The sequence below is a fragment of the Sciurus carolinensis genome, unplaced genomic scaffold (genome assembly GCF_902686445.1).
Source record: "Sciurus carolinensis unplaced genomic scaffold, mSciCar1.2, whole genome shotgun sequence".
Classification (NCBI taxonomy): Eukaryota; Metazoa; Chordata; class Mammalia; order Rodentia; family Sciuridae; genus Sciurus; species Sciurus carolinensis.
In genome coordinates this window covers 301,851-315,449 of record NW_025920124.1, presented here as the reverse complement: position 1 = coordinate 315,449, position 13,599 = coordinate 301,851, and the positions used below count along the sequence as shown (strand labels likewise).

General features: G+C 33.6%; 1 pseudogene; it reads left to right on the top strand.

Moving 5' to 3' along the window:
• The first annotated feature begins 234 nt into the window (after positions 1–234).
• On the top strand, positions 235–945 carry LOC124973879 (ras-related protein Rab-5C-like; annotated as a pseudogene).
• Positions 946–13,599: the final 12,654 nt, after the last annotated feature.

Below are 13,599 nucleotides of genomic sequence, written 5' to 3'. Positions count from 1 at the left end.
CACAAACCACTTAACCATATCATCTTTAAAATGAGGGCACTAGTAGAACTTGCCTCTTACTGCTATGATACAGATTAAAGGACTTATTATCATCATTAAGAAAAGGAAGATATTGGGAAGTGGAGGCCAGAGACTGGGACACATCTGGCGGAAGAGGATTGGAGTCTGTATGAGCCCTGGCCACAAGTAACGTCTCCACCCCGTAGCCGCATTGGAGGCCTCTCCCTACTAAGTGCCTCTCTGTGTAGCACTGGCCCCCACCCCCACTCTCACTGGTACAATTACAGCAGGACCGGTCATGGCGAGTTGGGGAGGAGCAGCATGACTCAACGGATTAGCTGCTGGGAACAAGATTTCAGTTGTAGCTGGTCCTGCTTGGGGAGTCTGCAGTAGGCAAATCCAGTCTTGTCCTCCGCTTTGTCAAGGGACAATTCCGTGAGTACCAGGAGAGCACGATCGGAGCGGCCTTCCTTACACAGACTGTCTGCTTGGATGACACAAAAGTCAAGTTTGAGATCTGGGACACATCTGGACAGGAGCGGTATCACAGCCTGGCCCCATGTACTACCCTGGCAGCCCAGACTGCCATCGTGGTCTCTGACATAACCAACACAGTTACATTTGCATTGGACAAGAACTGGGTGAAGGAGTTACAGAGGCAGGCCAGCCCCAACATCTTCATTGCACTCATGGGTAACAAGGCAGACCTGGCCAGCAAGAGAGCCAAGGGGTTCCAGGAAGCACAGGCCTATGCAGATGACATGTTTGCTGTTCATGGAGACATCAGCAAAGATTGCAATGAACGTGAATGAAATTTTCATGGCAATAGCTAAGAAGCTTCCCAAGAATGAACCTCAGAATGCAGCCGGTGTTCCAGGCCAGAACCCAATAATGGACCTCCAGAAAAACAACCCAGCCAGCTGGAGCCAGTGCTGCAGCAATTGAGCCCCCCTTGCCTGCCACTGCCCCCACCTCCTCCACCTGAATGACCCGACTGGAATCCACTCTAACCTATCACACTTAAGGACTCGCGCCACCACCGGGGGCAGGGGTGGGGCCCATCATGATTTCTCCGAATAACTTTGATCCTAGGCTGAAGGGAGTTATTCCACCTGCATCTTTATGGACAAATACTAATTCAATTTTAAGTCTTAAGTCACTTTTTAAATATATATGATCTGCTCTTCCCACTTCCCCCCTTTCTACTGTACTCTCCCCTTTGTCCTTTGCTGGTAGAAGCCACATGCTCCAGCCCCTTCCCCTTGTCTGTGGGGTGGGGGCTCAGAACAACCCTTCCTTTCCCTCTTGCTGAAGAGCAACCTTAGCAAGAGAACTCACTTCCTTACCTTTTTGGGAGTGGTCTTAGTATGGGGTGGTGGGCAGGTCCTGGGCTGGGAAGGGGACAGGTAGCTCTTCCCTCAGCTGGCTGTCATCAGATTGCAAACCCTTCCCACCCAACTCCCAGCGGGGAGAGAAACCGCAGCATTCCCGCAGCATCATTGTGACAGTCACGCATCCATTGCCCATGACCCCTCCACCCTCAGTCACCTGATCTCTGGCTCTGAGCCCTGTTCTGACCAAATCAGAAGATGAGTGTTTGGGGGTGGGTGGGTAACAGGGAGGAGTGGGATAGGATGGAACCAACTTTTTCTGTATTTTGTATTGTATGTTTTCTTCATTATGTAACCAATCAGTATCTGATCAAAAAAAAGGAAGATATTTTATCCTCTGTTAAGGTACTATCCTCTGTGAAAGACGAATAATGCTGAAAAAAAAATGAAGAAAGGACATTTAGCTGCCAATATAAAAGTAGGCAAAAAATTATAAATTAAACAAAGACATCCAAACTTTTTGTATGAACTAAGATTGCTACAAAGAAATGGTTTTTGTACCTTTGTGAATACACAGAGAACATAGAGGAAATAAAAAACAAATGTACAATTATATATAATTTTAGAGAAAAAGAGATGTCAAGTCATCTTGTATTATCAGAATTGCATTATCAAGAAAACCAACCAGTTTAAATTAAAGACATTTTAGAAACTTGAGATAATTGCTCTAGTAATAGCAATGATAGCTTAATCTTAAGAGACTCTTTCTATAAATAAAATTCTCTAGGATAATTTTATAGGCACAGACAGGCACAAACACACACACACACACACATGCACATACACAGAACTGGAGGTGTAGTTAGAGGTCTATATCTCAACCTTTTAAATAGTAATGCCCCCCTTTATGGTGCATACCATATTCTCACACTAAGATAGGAAATAAAGCTTAATGATTCTGACAGTGAGCAAGCTAATTGTGTTCTTGGTGATTGAATGTCTTCATAATTATCACAGCTAGGACAAAGTCTCTACTTACATATATGAGTAATGTGAATTACTGAATTGAAATTCTCAGAAATGTTTTCCTACTGGTAAGGGTTACTTTGAGTTGCATGCAGGGGTCCATATGGAGAACTCTCTATAATCATGATTTATCTGCTTTCTTGACTAGAATATGTTTCATGAGGATGCTTCAAAATCTCTTCCCAATATCACAGACTCCAGTTGCTACGAATTTGCAGCACAAGGAACAAGTCCTACCTGATCGCACTTTCATTATCATCCTTATGTATAATCCTTTGTAATTAAAATTTCCTCATATTGATGGGGACTCCTTGTTCTTTCTCTCAGCTATTTTTTAGGTTAGCCTCTATCTTATAGGCAAGCAAGACTTTTCTTGTTTTTCTTTTTTTTAATTATTTTTTAAATTTATGACTTTATTTTTCTCTTTCATATGAAAAATTAGAAAGTAATGAGCGAGAGAGTTGGTTCAAGTAATAACATTTAAGAATGTGAGGATCTTCCTTAGAATATGAATTTTTCCTAAAAATAATGTCTAAGAATCCTTAATACTCCTAAGAAGAGTGACAATATCGCTAACTATATTTTAAAAGAAGATCCCCAGAGTTGTTGTTCTTCTGTATATACTGCATAAAAATCTTTGCTCATTCCACTTTCGCTGTTTCTTCTGTTTTATAATTTAATTATTTCTAGAATTACTTTGTGTAATTGTAGGAAACTACAGACCTTCTCCAAAACAAGCCTTCATGGTACACATCCATTTCCTTATGAGTTAAAATGCAATGATAAAATTTCTTATTAGCTATAAGGTCGATGCTTTGCAATTTGACAAAAATAAAGCATGTTTTATCTGAAGTTTTGTAGCATTCAATTTTGCCATCATTCTTTGTATCTTATTTGTCTGAAATAAAAGTGGGGCATCTATAAGATGTGTGTGCTGTTGCTCCTTTAATAAACAGGAGAAAACCACTATTTTGGGAATCAGTAAAAGGAGAGAGATAGAGATGATTGGGACATCCACTAGAGATTTAGAACATTGTGTCTATCAGCTTTGAAGTTCAAAGTCATTCTTTTGTTAGTGCTCAGGGATTTCTGAAGTCCTTGAGGTTAATATACTTTACATTAGAGTACCCTGGAGACTGGGGTTGATATCAGTATGATAGACATGTTGATTTAAAACAATCAGGAAATGTCTTAGAAAATAGAATATGTGAAATAAGGGTCAAATTTACTTTTTATTCTGTAGAGAAATCTAGTTATAAAACCATGCATAACCAAAAAATTGTTTTCTATATAATAGGTTCAAAACAAAGATAATTAGATGACTCAAATATTTAGTTATGTTTGCTTCACTGTTTCACAGTAAATATGGCCTTGACAGTACAGTCACTTTTCTCTACAGAAAGAATTTGCATTGAAACTCAAATATATGTTTCATGCATGTTTTGTTTGTGTATATATATATATATATATATATGTATTTGTATAAAAGTGTTTGCATACATCAACTTATAACTCTCTCTGTTCCTTTCCAAAGGTTGAATTGTTTCATTACTCTATTTTGTAACATATTATCATTTTATTTTAATAATAATCCAAAACAGTGAACTATTGCACATCATTAGGGCAATTGAAGGAGACACATTTTACACTACTTTTAATAAGTTAAACTATGATTAGCAATGTTCCATCATGTTTACATTCTACTACTGTATAAAACAACAAATAGCATTTATCAAGCATGTTATCAAGATATGGGAGATAGTGTTTTGCCTACAGATGTTACCATAACTCTTTTTATAGGACTAATAATGACCTTCCATTGGAAAAGTCCTCAAATTGCAGGGTTTCATAGACTTATTTGTCCCTATGAAAATTGACTGTTGGAATACAGTAGAACCTACTTCAAGATTCTTGGCTCCTTTAATTCTCTCATTTCAAATATCCTTCTTCCCAGTATAGATTTAGAAGTTCCATTTACAAAGCTTTCATGTGCTTTGCTTCAGCTTTTTAAAACAATTTAGAGATGTCAGAGTCAACCCATTTGCTTCTGTCTTAGCAATCAACTTATTTCTCCTTTTTTCTAATATCCTAAATCTGTCTATTCTAAACAAGAATATGAGTTTAAATATATTAGCTATTAAGTATAATAGCAGGTTTAAATATGAATGGAAGTGTGAATGAATTTTCTGGTTTGTTCATATTTTATATATATATATATATATATATATATTTAAATAATCATGTAGGTATATTCATTTGTGTGTATATATGTATGTATGTATATATGTTTATATACATGTATACATATACATTTATGTATATATATTATATATATATAATATATTATGTAAGAAGGGTATAGTTGAAAATTTATGATCCACCACTTTATGTTCAACCACAAGAACTGGATCCTAATTAGAATACATTATACTCTGTGTATATATAATATGTCAAAGTACATTCTACTATCATGTAACAAACGAAAAAAGCTCTAAAAAAATTGTGATCCAGATTACATTACTAAGAATGAAACATATTTGCATATCGTGGTATCTATGCTTTGGTCTCTTGGTCTTTGAGATAAATGTAGTTGCATCTGTCATAGTTTCCTCTGAGCTTGAAGGATTATTACTGAAAAAGCACTTAAGAAGTATAAAAATTTTTAGTGAACCTCAGGGAGCATATTAAAATATAAGAATATTATTAGTATAATACCATGAATGATACTGATTAGATTTGAAACCTTGTTGTAGATTATACACCTACTTCGTATTTTAACCAGCTTTTCTCCCTTCCTTGATAGTGGATGTTTATAGGAACCAAGGTGGTATTAGGTAAACGTTTGTGATTCAAACTATATATGTTGTGGAGATGTAGAATACATAAGTCAACCATTTTTAAAAACTTAATGGAAGAAACATATTTCAACCTATGCTTTAAATGTAATGCTTAGATAGCCATCTGAATGAGAGTTGTGATTTTAATTTTAAAATTATATATTTATGTTTGAATTCTGTGAAAAGTTCTGAATGCTGTAATAACTGAATTCATAATAATGTTATATATAGATAGAGAAAGAGACAAAGATAGATGCATATAAACACTCTTGGGTTTTGAAAGCCACCAACAGAGTTAAGAAATCTTAATAATGCTTCATGTGGAGCCTAACCCTTCAGTATCCAGCAATGTTATTGCAGCATATTCAAAAGTAATCAGCACAATCACAAATGATGCCTGCTGATTCCTTTATAAATTCTACCCAGTAATATGACTCTTAGGGTTAAAAATTTAGAAAACACACACTTGTAACCCTCTTGAAAATGTGACAACTCTACACAATTTGAACAAAAGAATGCACTGGCTTCCAGTGATATATGCTTAGGGGGGAAGCTACTTTTCTGAAATAACTACAATGGCATTCATTGTTCACAACCCTCTCATAGTTAGACATTAATGTGAGAATGAATTAGGGTTTTCCTAATACATCTTCATATTTCTTTATATGATATAATTCTAACACTTAAGTATGGATTTAAAAAATGTAAAAAGGAACAAGAATCAATTGTAATTTTTGCTATAAACATTCTCCTTTGGAAAGTGCAAATCATTAATCCCAGAAGGGCAGTAAATGATACTTATTAAAGTATAGGCATTGAAGTCAGAGAGGATCAGGAGTAAATCTTACCTTCCACACATACCAACTGTGTTGACATCAAAAGTTAAATCTCTGTCAGTCTCCATTTTCTAATCTTCTCTGCAATGATCCTTACTTCCAGTAAAAAATGCTAGGGTCTAAACAATGTAATGGGATAACTTATCAGATTCTTACAGTAAGAACTCAAAAACAATAGCTATTACTTATTAGTTTTCAAATATTTTAAATTACCAAAGTTAAGCAACAAATAATGCACAGCATCATTAACTGAGTTCACAAAAATGAACTAGCAGTCAAGATCTTTTACTCATACAATTACTTTTTTATATGAAGGGATACAACAAAATTGGATTAGGTATATATAAATATAGAGCAAACATACAAGGTTGTTTTAGTCTCATAGAAGAATAGAGGTGTTTGACATGAAATAAAAGAACCAACAAATACTAGCTCATTCTTAGGACTGAATATTAAAAATATGTGTATTTTATAATTTAAAAATAATATTCTCATTTTTAAAAGTTACTTTGAGCAGAAATTGTGACCTTAAATGAAAATAGATTTTATTATTTTAAAACATTAAAATATATATTATATATATATATATATATAAAACATCTGAAAATTAAACTATCAAGAAGCTGAAAATATATGTAGCACAAAAATGAGTAACAGAGGGCTGGGGATATAGCTCAGTTGGTAGAGTGCTTGCCTTGCATGCACAAGGCCCTAGGTTCAATCCTCAGCACCAGTAACAGAATGAATCAAATTATATTGAACTAATTATTCCTATCCAACAGTGTATGCTTTACTATATTCAAGTAATAGAGAGTGCTGTTAACATAAGCAAGAAAAAGCAAACTAAAACAAAGAAACAACACTTAGCAGGAACCAATTCTGGAATGGCAGAATAAAAAGCTTCAAAAATTTATTCCTTTAAAAGCAATAGAAAACACTGGAAAAAAATTGTCAGAATCAAATTTTCACAACTCTCAAAATACCAGAACAGAGACAGCAACAGTAGCAAATGTAGCGCCAGAGTGAGAAAACCAAATTCTAGAATTGCCATATGTTTTTATGTTGATGTACATTTTTCAACATATAACCAACAAAATTATTAATTATGCTGATAAAAGAGGAAAATAGCAATGAATGGGCAGTCTTTTGAGAAAGCCAGATATTAGATTTTCTAAACAAAACTTTTAATTACTCATTACAATAAATATGTTCAAAACTAAGGAAACCATATCCAGAGAACTGATGGAAAGTGTGAAAATGAAATATCATGAAATAGAGTTTGGATAATGACATAGAAGGCACAAAAACAGACAAACAGCAACTGTTCAGTTAAGAAGTATGATGCCTAAAATGAAAATTTCACTATAGGAAATCGAAAGCATATTAAAATTGGCAATTTTATCAACAATCTTGAAGAAAGGTCTGAGATTACCCAGTTCAAAAGAAAAAAAAAAGAAATAAATTGCTAACAGATACATATGAAGAGTCATCAAGAATGCTAACATAAATCAGAGTCATGGAGAAGATCAAATGCAGTGGATAAAAAAAATTAAAGATATAGTGATCAGATTTTTTCACATTGATGCAAAACATTAATCTACTTATCCAAGAAAGTCAGCATACTTAAATAAAATAAACTCAGAGGCACATGCTTAGAATCATCAGTGCCAAAGTCTTCAAAGTCAAAAAAAGAAAGATAATATATAAGCAGAAAGAAACAGCTAATCATGTTCAAGGGACACTCAGTAAAATCAACAATGAAATTCTTACCAGTAATTTTGCAGTTGTAGAAGTTAATGGGAGGGGAGGGGCTAGATTTACATCTTGGTAGTGAACTTGCCCATCATGAGTGAGTCTCTGGGCTCAATCTTTGCACTTTGGAATAAAAGAAAACAAGAAAGAAGTTAGTGGAAACATATTTAAAACTTTTTAAATTAAAGAATGTCAACTGAAATTCCATAAAATAAAAGCAAAAATGAACATGGATTAAGACATTCTTTAGATAAACTTTAAATGAGAAATAATTGCTAGAAAACATATTTCACAAGAAGTACTGAAATTTGTCCTTCAGTTTTAAATGAAAAGACATAGTTAATAACTCAAATCTACTGAGGAAAATAAAGATCCCTGGCAGTACCTACATAGTTAAATGTAAGAGACATTGAAAGTGTGTATTTATTTGTAATTTTTTCTAATACTGATTTTTCAATAGTTGCATAAAGCAATAACAATTCTTTGATTTTGAGTGTATTATATAAAATTATCTAGTTTAAAAAAGTATAATGTCACCAAGGAAAGGTGGAAAGGGGATAACTACATGATAGCAATGCATTTGCATACTTTTGAAATTGTTTAGTATTAATTAATTAATTAATTAAATGGTTTAGCTTATGATCTTTGTTGTAATCCCCATGTCAACCATTAAGAAATTAAGTGAAAAAGATGTAGAAAAGGAAATTAATGGGAATTAAAACACCACACTAGAAAATATTCATTTAACACAAAAGAAAAGGAATAGTAGGGTGATAAAAATATGTAATGCATATCAAAATAAGTAATAAAATTATAGACATAAGTATTCCCTTATTATTAATTACATGGATTAAGCCACAATAAGATATCATTATCTATTTACTAGGATGACTATGGTTTTAAAAATAAAAGGAAAGTAACATTTGTTGATGAGAATGTAGAATAATTACAGCGCACATATATTGTTGTTGGGAATGTTAAATAATACATTCAATAAATAAAACAATTTAGACATTCCTCAACAAGTTAAACCAAACTGCAACATGATCCAGCAACCATATATGTAATTATACCACAATGATCTGATAATCAATTTTAACAATAATTTTATACATGAACACCCATATGAGCAATATTCATAGCAAATGAAGAAAAGACACAACTTCAAGTCCATCACCTCATGAATTGATAAACTCATGTGATATATCTATAAAGTAAAAAACTATTCAGTCACAAAGAGGAATTATATACTGGTAATTGTTACAGCATAGATGAACTTTAAAAACATGTTAAATGAAAAAAAGCCTGGTGAAGTAAAAGACCACATATTATAAGAATATTTATCTGAAAATTTCAGAATAGGCAAATCCAGAGGGACTTGAAGCAAACTAGTAGTAGCCAGGAACTATAGGAATAATGGATAACTGGTTAGTAAGTTTGGGAATTTCTTGTTTGGCGATAAAAAGGTTCTGGAATGAGGTACTTAAGATAATTTAACATTTTGATTGTACTGTCACTGGAATGTACACTTTAAATGATTTAAATAATAAAATTTACAATGTATGTAGATTTGTATGTGATTTATATGTGTATATAGATACACATATGCACGTGTATACACATATATAATTAAATAAAATAATGAAGTTAAAAATTCCAGCTAAAAGCACAACCTATAAGAATAGACTAAGCAACATGATAAAACTCTATGCCTTTTAAAGGCAATACACTTTAAACTCAAAGATGAAATAGGTTAAAATTAAAAATATGGAAAAAGATATGTCATGCAAACTGTAATACTAATGAGCTGAATTAATAGAAACAAAATAGAGATTAAGATAAAAAAGCTTAGTAACAAGAAAGATGACAGTTTTTTGTTGTTGTTGTCATCCTTTTTTTTTTAATTGGGGATTGAACTCAGGGACACTCAACTACTGAGCCACATCCCCAGTCCTATTTTGTTTTTTTATTTAGCAACAGGTTCTCACTGAGTTGCTTAGCTTTTGCTGAGGTTGGCTTTGAACTCATGATCCTCCTGATTCAGCCTCCTGAGCTGCTGGGATTACAGGTGTGTGACACTGTACCTGGCAAGATGGGTACTTTATAATGATAAAAAGTATTGAGAGACATAACAAATATAAATACATGTGCATATAGCAACAAAGCCTTAAAATACATGAAACAAATACAAAAAAATTATTGGCCTTTTGGGAACCTTAAGTAAGTCAGTTTTTTGGTGAACTTAATGTGGACTTTGGTGAACTTGTGTATCTTTATGCTCATAAAGATAGGTTATTGTATTTTTTAAACTCCAATAGAAATGCTATTCTCTCTGATCTAAAAACTCATCTTTAGGGTAAGTGTACAAAGTTCATGAAGTCAGAGGACCTAGCCTGGCATCTGGACTCTGCTCTTTCACAGCTGACAGATTCTGATAGAAGTGTATTTAAATTCTCTAGTAGACAATGTTGGGCAGGGAAAGGGAGGGGGTAGGGCTCGGTCGTTAATATACAGGCTACTCTTTTTTAACCAGTGACTGTGTGGTAAAGCTAGAGTGCCTAGACAAAACAAAGTGCTTTTTTTCTTTCCCTGTTTTTTTCTTTCTTTCTTTCCTTTTATTTTTTTTTGGAAACAAAATAATCTTGAAAAAATATTTTTCTTGGAAAAATGGGAGAAAATTCCAATGTCCCTAGCCATGAGAGACCAGTTCTGCTGAGAAGTGAATGGTGGAAACTCAAATTTGAAAACATTTGGGGGAAGGGAAAATTGGCTTTCTGTTAATTGGCAAGTGTTCTAGTGGGACTTTGTTTTTGATGGGATGTGTTATGTTGTATGTACACATATATAGACCACAGTCTCAATTGAGTTTATAAGGTTCAAAAGGATGGTTGGTTAAATCTTGATTTTTGCTAATTTTTCTCAATAAAAGCCCATGGGAACTCAATAAATAAATAAATAAATAAATAAATAAATAAATAAATAAACCCATGAAACAAAAATGACAAAATCGAGCAGAGAAATAGGCAATATAATAATAAAACAATGGTGAGAGATATCAGTAACTTTCAACAATATATAGAAAGAGTATCAAAATATCAACAAGGAAATAAAAAAGTTGAAAAACAATGCCAATAAACCAACCAGATCTCAGAGATATCTACAAATTATTCATCCAAGAATAGCAAAATATACATTCTTTATAAATATGTAGTATTTCCTAGACAGCATATGTTAGGCCATAAAATATGTCTCCATGAATTAAAAATGTTTAAAATCATGCCAGATATGATCTTTTGCTTGAATAGTAATATTAAAAAATCAACAAATGTTAAAATTTGGGAAATCCATGAATATTTGGATATTAAGGTACATAATCCTAAATAGTCAAATTCATGAAAAAATATTTAATCATTGACATATCAAACTTTAGTAGACATAACAAATGGTATGCTTAAAGAAAAATTTGTATTTGCAAATGCCTCTGTTAAAAATAAAACTTGAGGTGGTAGGGGACTCTAATATGGTGGAATAAAGAAAGGATATACTTCCCACTTGCTCTGCCATTCAGAATTGAAATGACGAGCATACTGGATGGGTATCTGAAGAAAGTAATTATAAATAATTATAAATTATAATTATAAAACTGGTGCTATGAATGGAGGATAAAGGGAAATACACCTGAGCCCAGGATTAGTAGTTATGCTATGTAACCACAAAGAGAGGAGCAACACAAAGGGAAAGAGAAGACTCTTTGGGCACATAAACACCTGTAGAAGACAGTCTGTACCTAGCTTGCTACGAAGACTATAGAGCAAACTAATGTTGGAAATGCACTCTGTGTTCTCAACTTGTAAGCAAAGAACTGAGGTGGAGATCCAAGGAGTTTATACTATACTAAACTTTGTTCCTACAGGAAACTGAGAGTCTCTAGCAAATATTTCCACTCATGCTTACTGCATAACCTAAAGTGTACCTGACAAATCAAGATTTCCAAACAAGAATAGTGGATCCGAGGTGATTGAAAAGAGAGAAATGGAGGAGAGAGCAAGTTGCTCCCACTTTGAGTTCTGTAGAATGAACAACCAGCTGAAAAGCATGGGCAGGCATGATTACATTGGGATAAAGAGAGTTCAACTTTCTCTGTCTTTGAACTCTGTGTTGCAAACAACAAACTGAAAGGGATTGAGTAAGTGGAACAGGTGGGCATGATTTCATTGGCCATAGGCAAATGCGACCTGCTTTCCATTTGGAGGGGGCATAAATGACCAGCTGAGAAGGATTTGGTTAAATTGAACAGACAAGTGTGATTACACTGGGGTCAGGAGAGTAAAACTCTCCCTTTGAGTTCTGTGGTACAAACAACTGAATCAAGGAAATTGAACACATGGGTGTGATTACATTTGGGGATGCAGACTTGGAAGTCCATCTGTGGAGGGGAGGTGATATGGGAAATCTGCCATACATCTTCCAGTGAGAGTAGTCATTTAATCCTCTATGAAGAGAACTCTGCAGAGATGCAAAAAATCCAGATTCCCAGAAAAGATTGGTATCTACTCTGCCATATGGGTACAAAGATTTAATCATTCTGGAGTAGATACCCAAATCAAAGGTCTAAAGTTCCACTTGGGGCTCAATCCCAGCTTCCAGAAATTCCCAAATACATCTCTGTACTACTTTCAACTAGAAAAAGCCAAGATCTAAGATGTACAGTTAAAGTCCCGATAGAAGGTACTTTCAATTCCGATCCCTCTGTGCTAGCAAGCAGACAAGCTAAGAGCCAATTCAGTCAACTACCATCCAAACCACTCCAGCAATCAGATTTGCAAAAATCACAAAAGGAGGATAGGTTTAATAACACCCAGCCCTTGTTCTTAGAGGCCAGTAGCTCAAGAAGTGATGGACAGAAGAACATTCTGAGAGAGGATGTAAATATTCACAACTTTTGCTACCTCAGTAGAAAAAACATAATTTTCTATTATGTTTTCTATTATTTTTTTCTTTTTAAATGTTTTTGTTGTTTAATAATATTTGATGATTAATTCATGTTTATACATATACATACATGTTATTTTTACTGTTTTTTCTATTAATAATTTTTTCTTTTTAAATGTTTTTGTTGTTTAATAATATTTGATGATTAATTCATGTTTATACATATATATACATGTTATTCTTACTGTTTTATCCTTTCTTTTCCTTTCATTAATATGCCTTGCCATTTGTTTTCATTTTTGTAAGAGGTAGTGTTTGCTTGGAGATTTTATTGTTTTTATTTTTGTTTGCTTGTTTGACTTTTGGGATTGTTTTGCTCTACTTGTTTGATTATTTCATTACTCTTACTCCCTTTGCTCTCTAATAGCAAAATATCTCATTCTATTTTGTCTTCTCCACTTTCTCCCTTACTAGGGCCTTTGTGTGTTACCTCTCTTCCACTGTCTCTCCTCTCACTTTTATAAATCTCTGATTTATTACTTTTTATAAGTCTATCCTATCAAAAATATTCCTATTTTTCTTTTGCCTTAATAAACCAATTATTTCTCTCTTGATGATTTATATTCTTAAAATCCTTTTAATACATGTGATAGAACCACTATATGATCCAGATATCCTACCTCGTGGTATTTATTCAAAGGACCTGAAATCAGAATATTATAGTGACACAGGCTTATTAATGTTTGTAGTGGCAGAATTCATAATAGTCAAGTTACCGGACCAGCCGGGATGCCTGCCAACAGACAAATGGATAACAAAAATGTGGCATAAATGTACAATGGAGTTTTACTCAACCATAAAGAAAAAAGAAATTATGGTATTTGC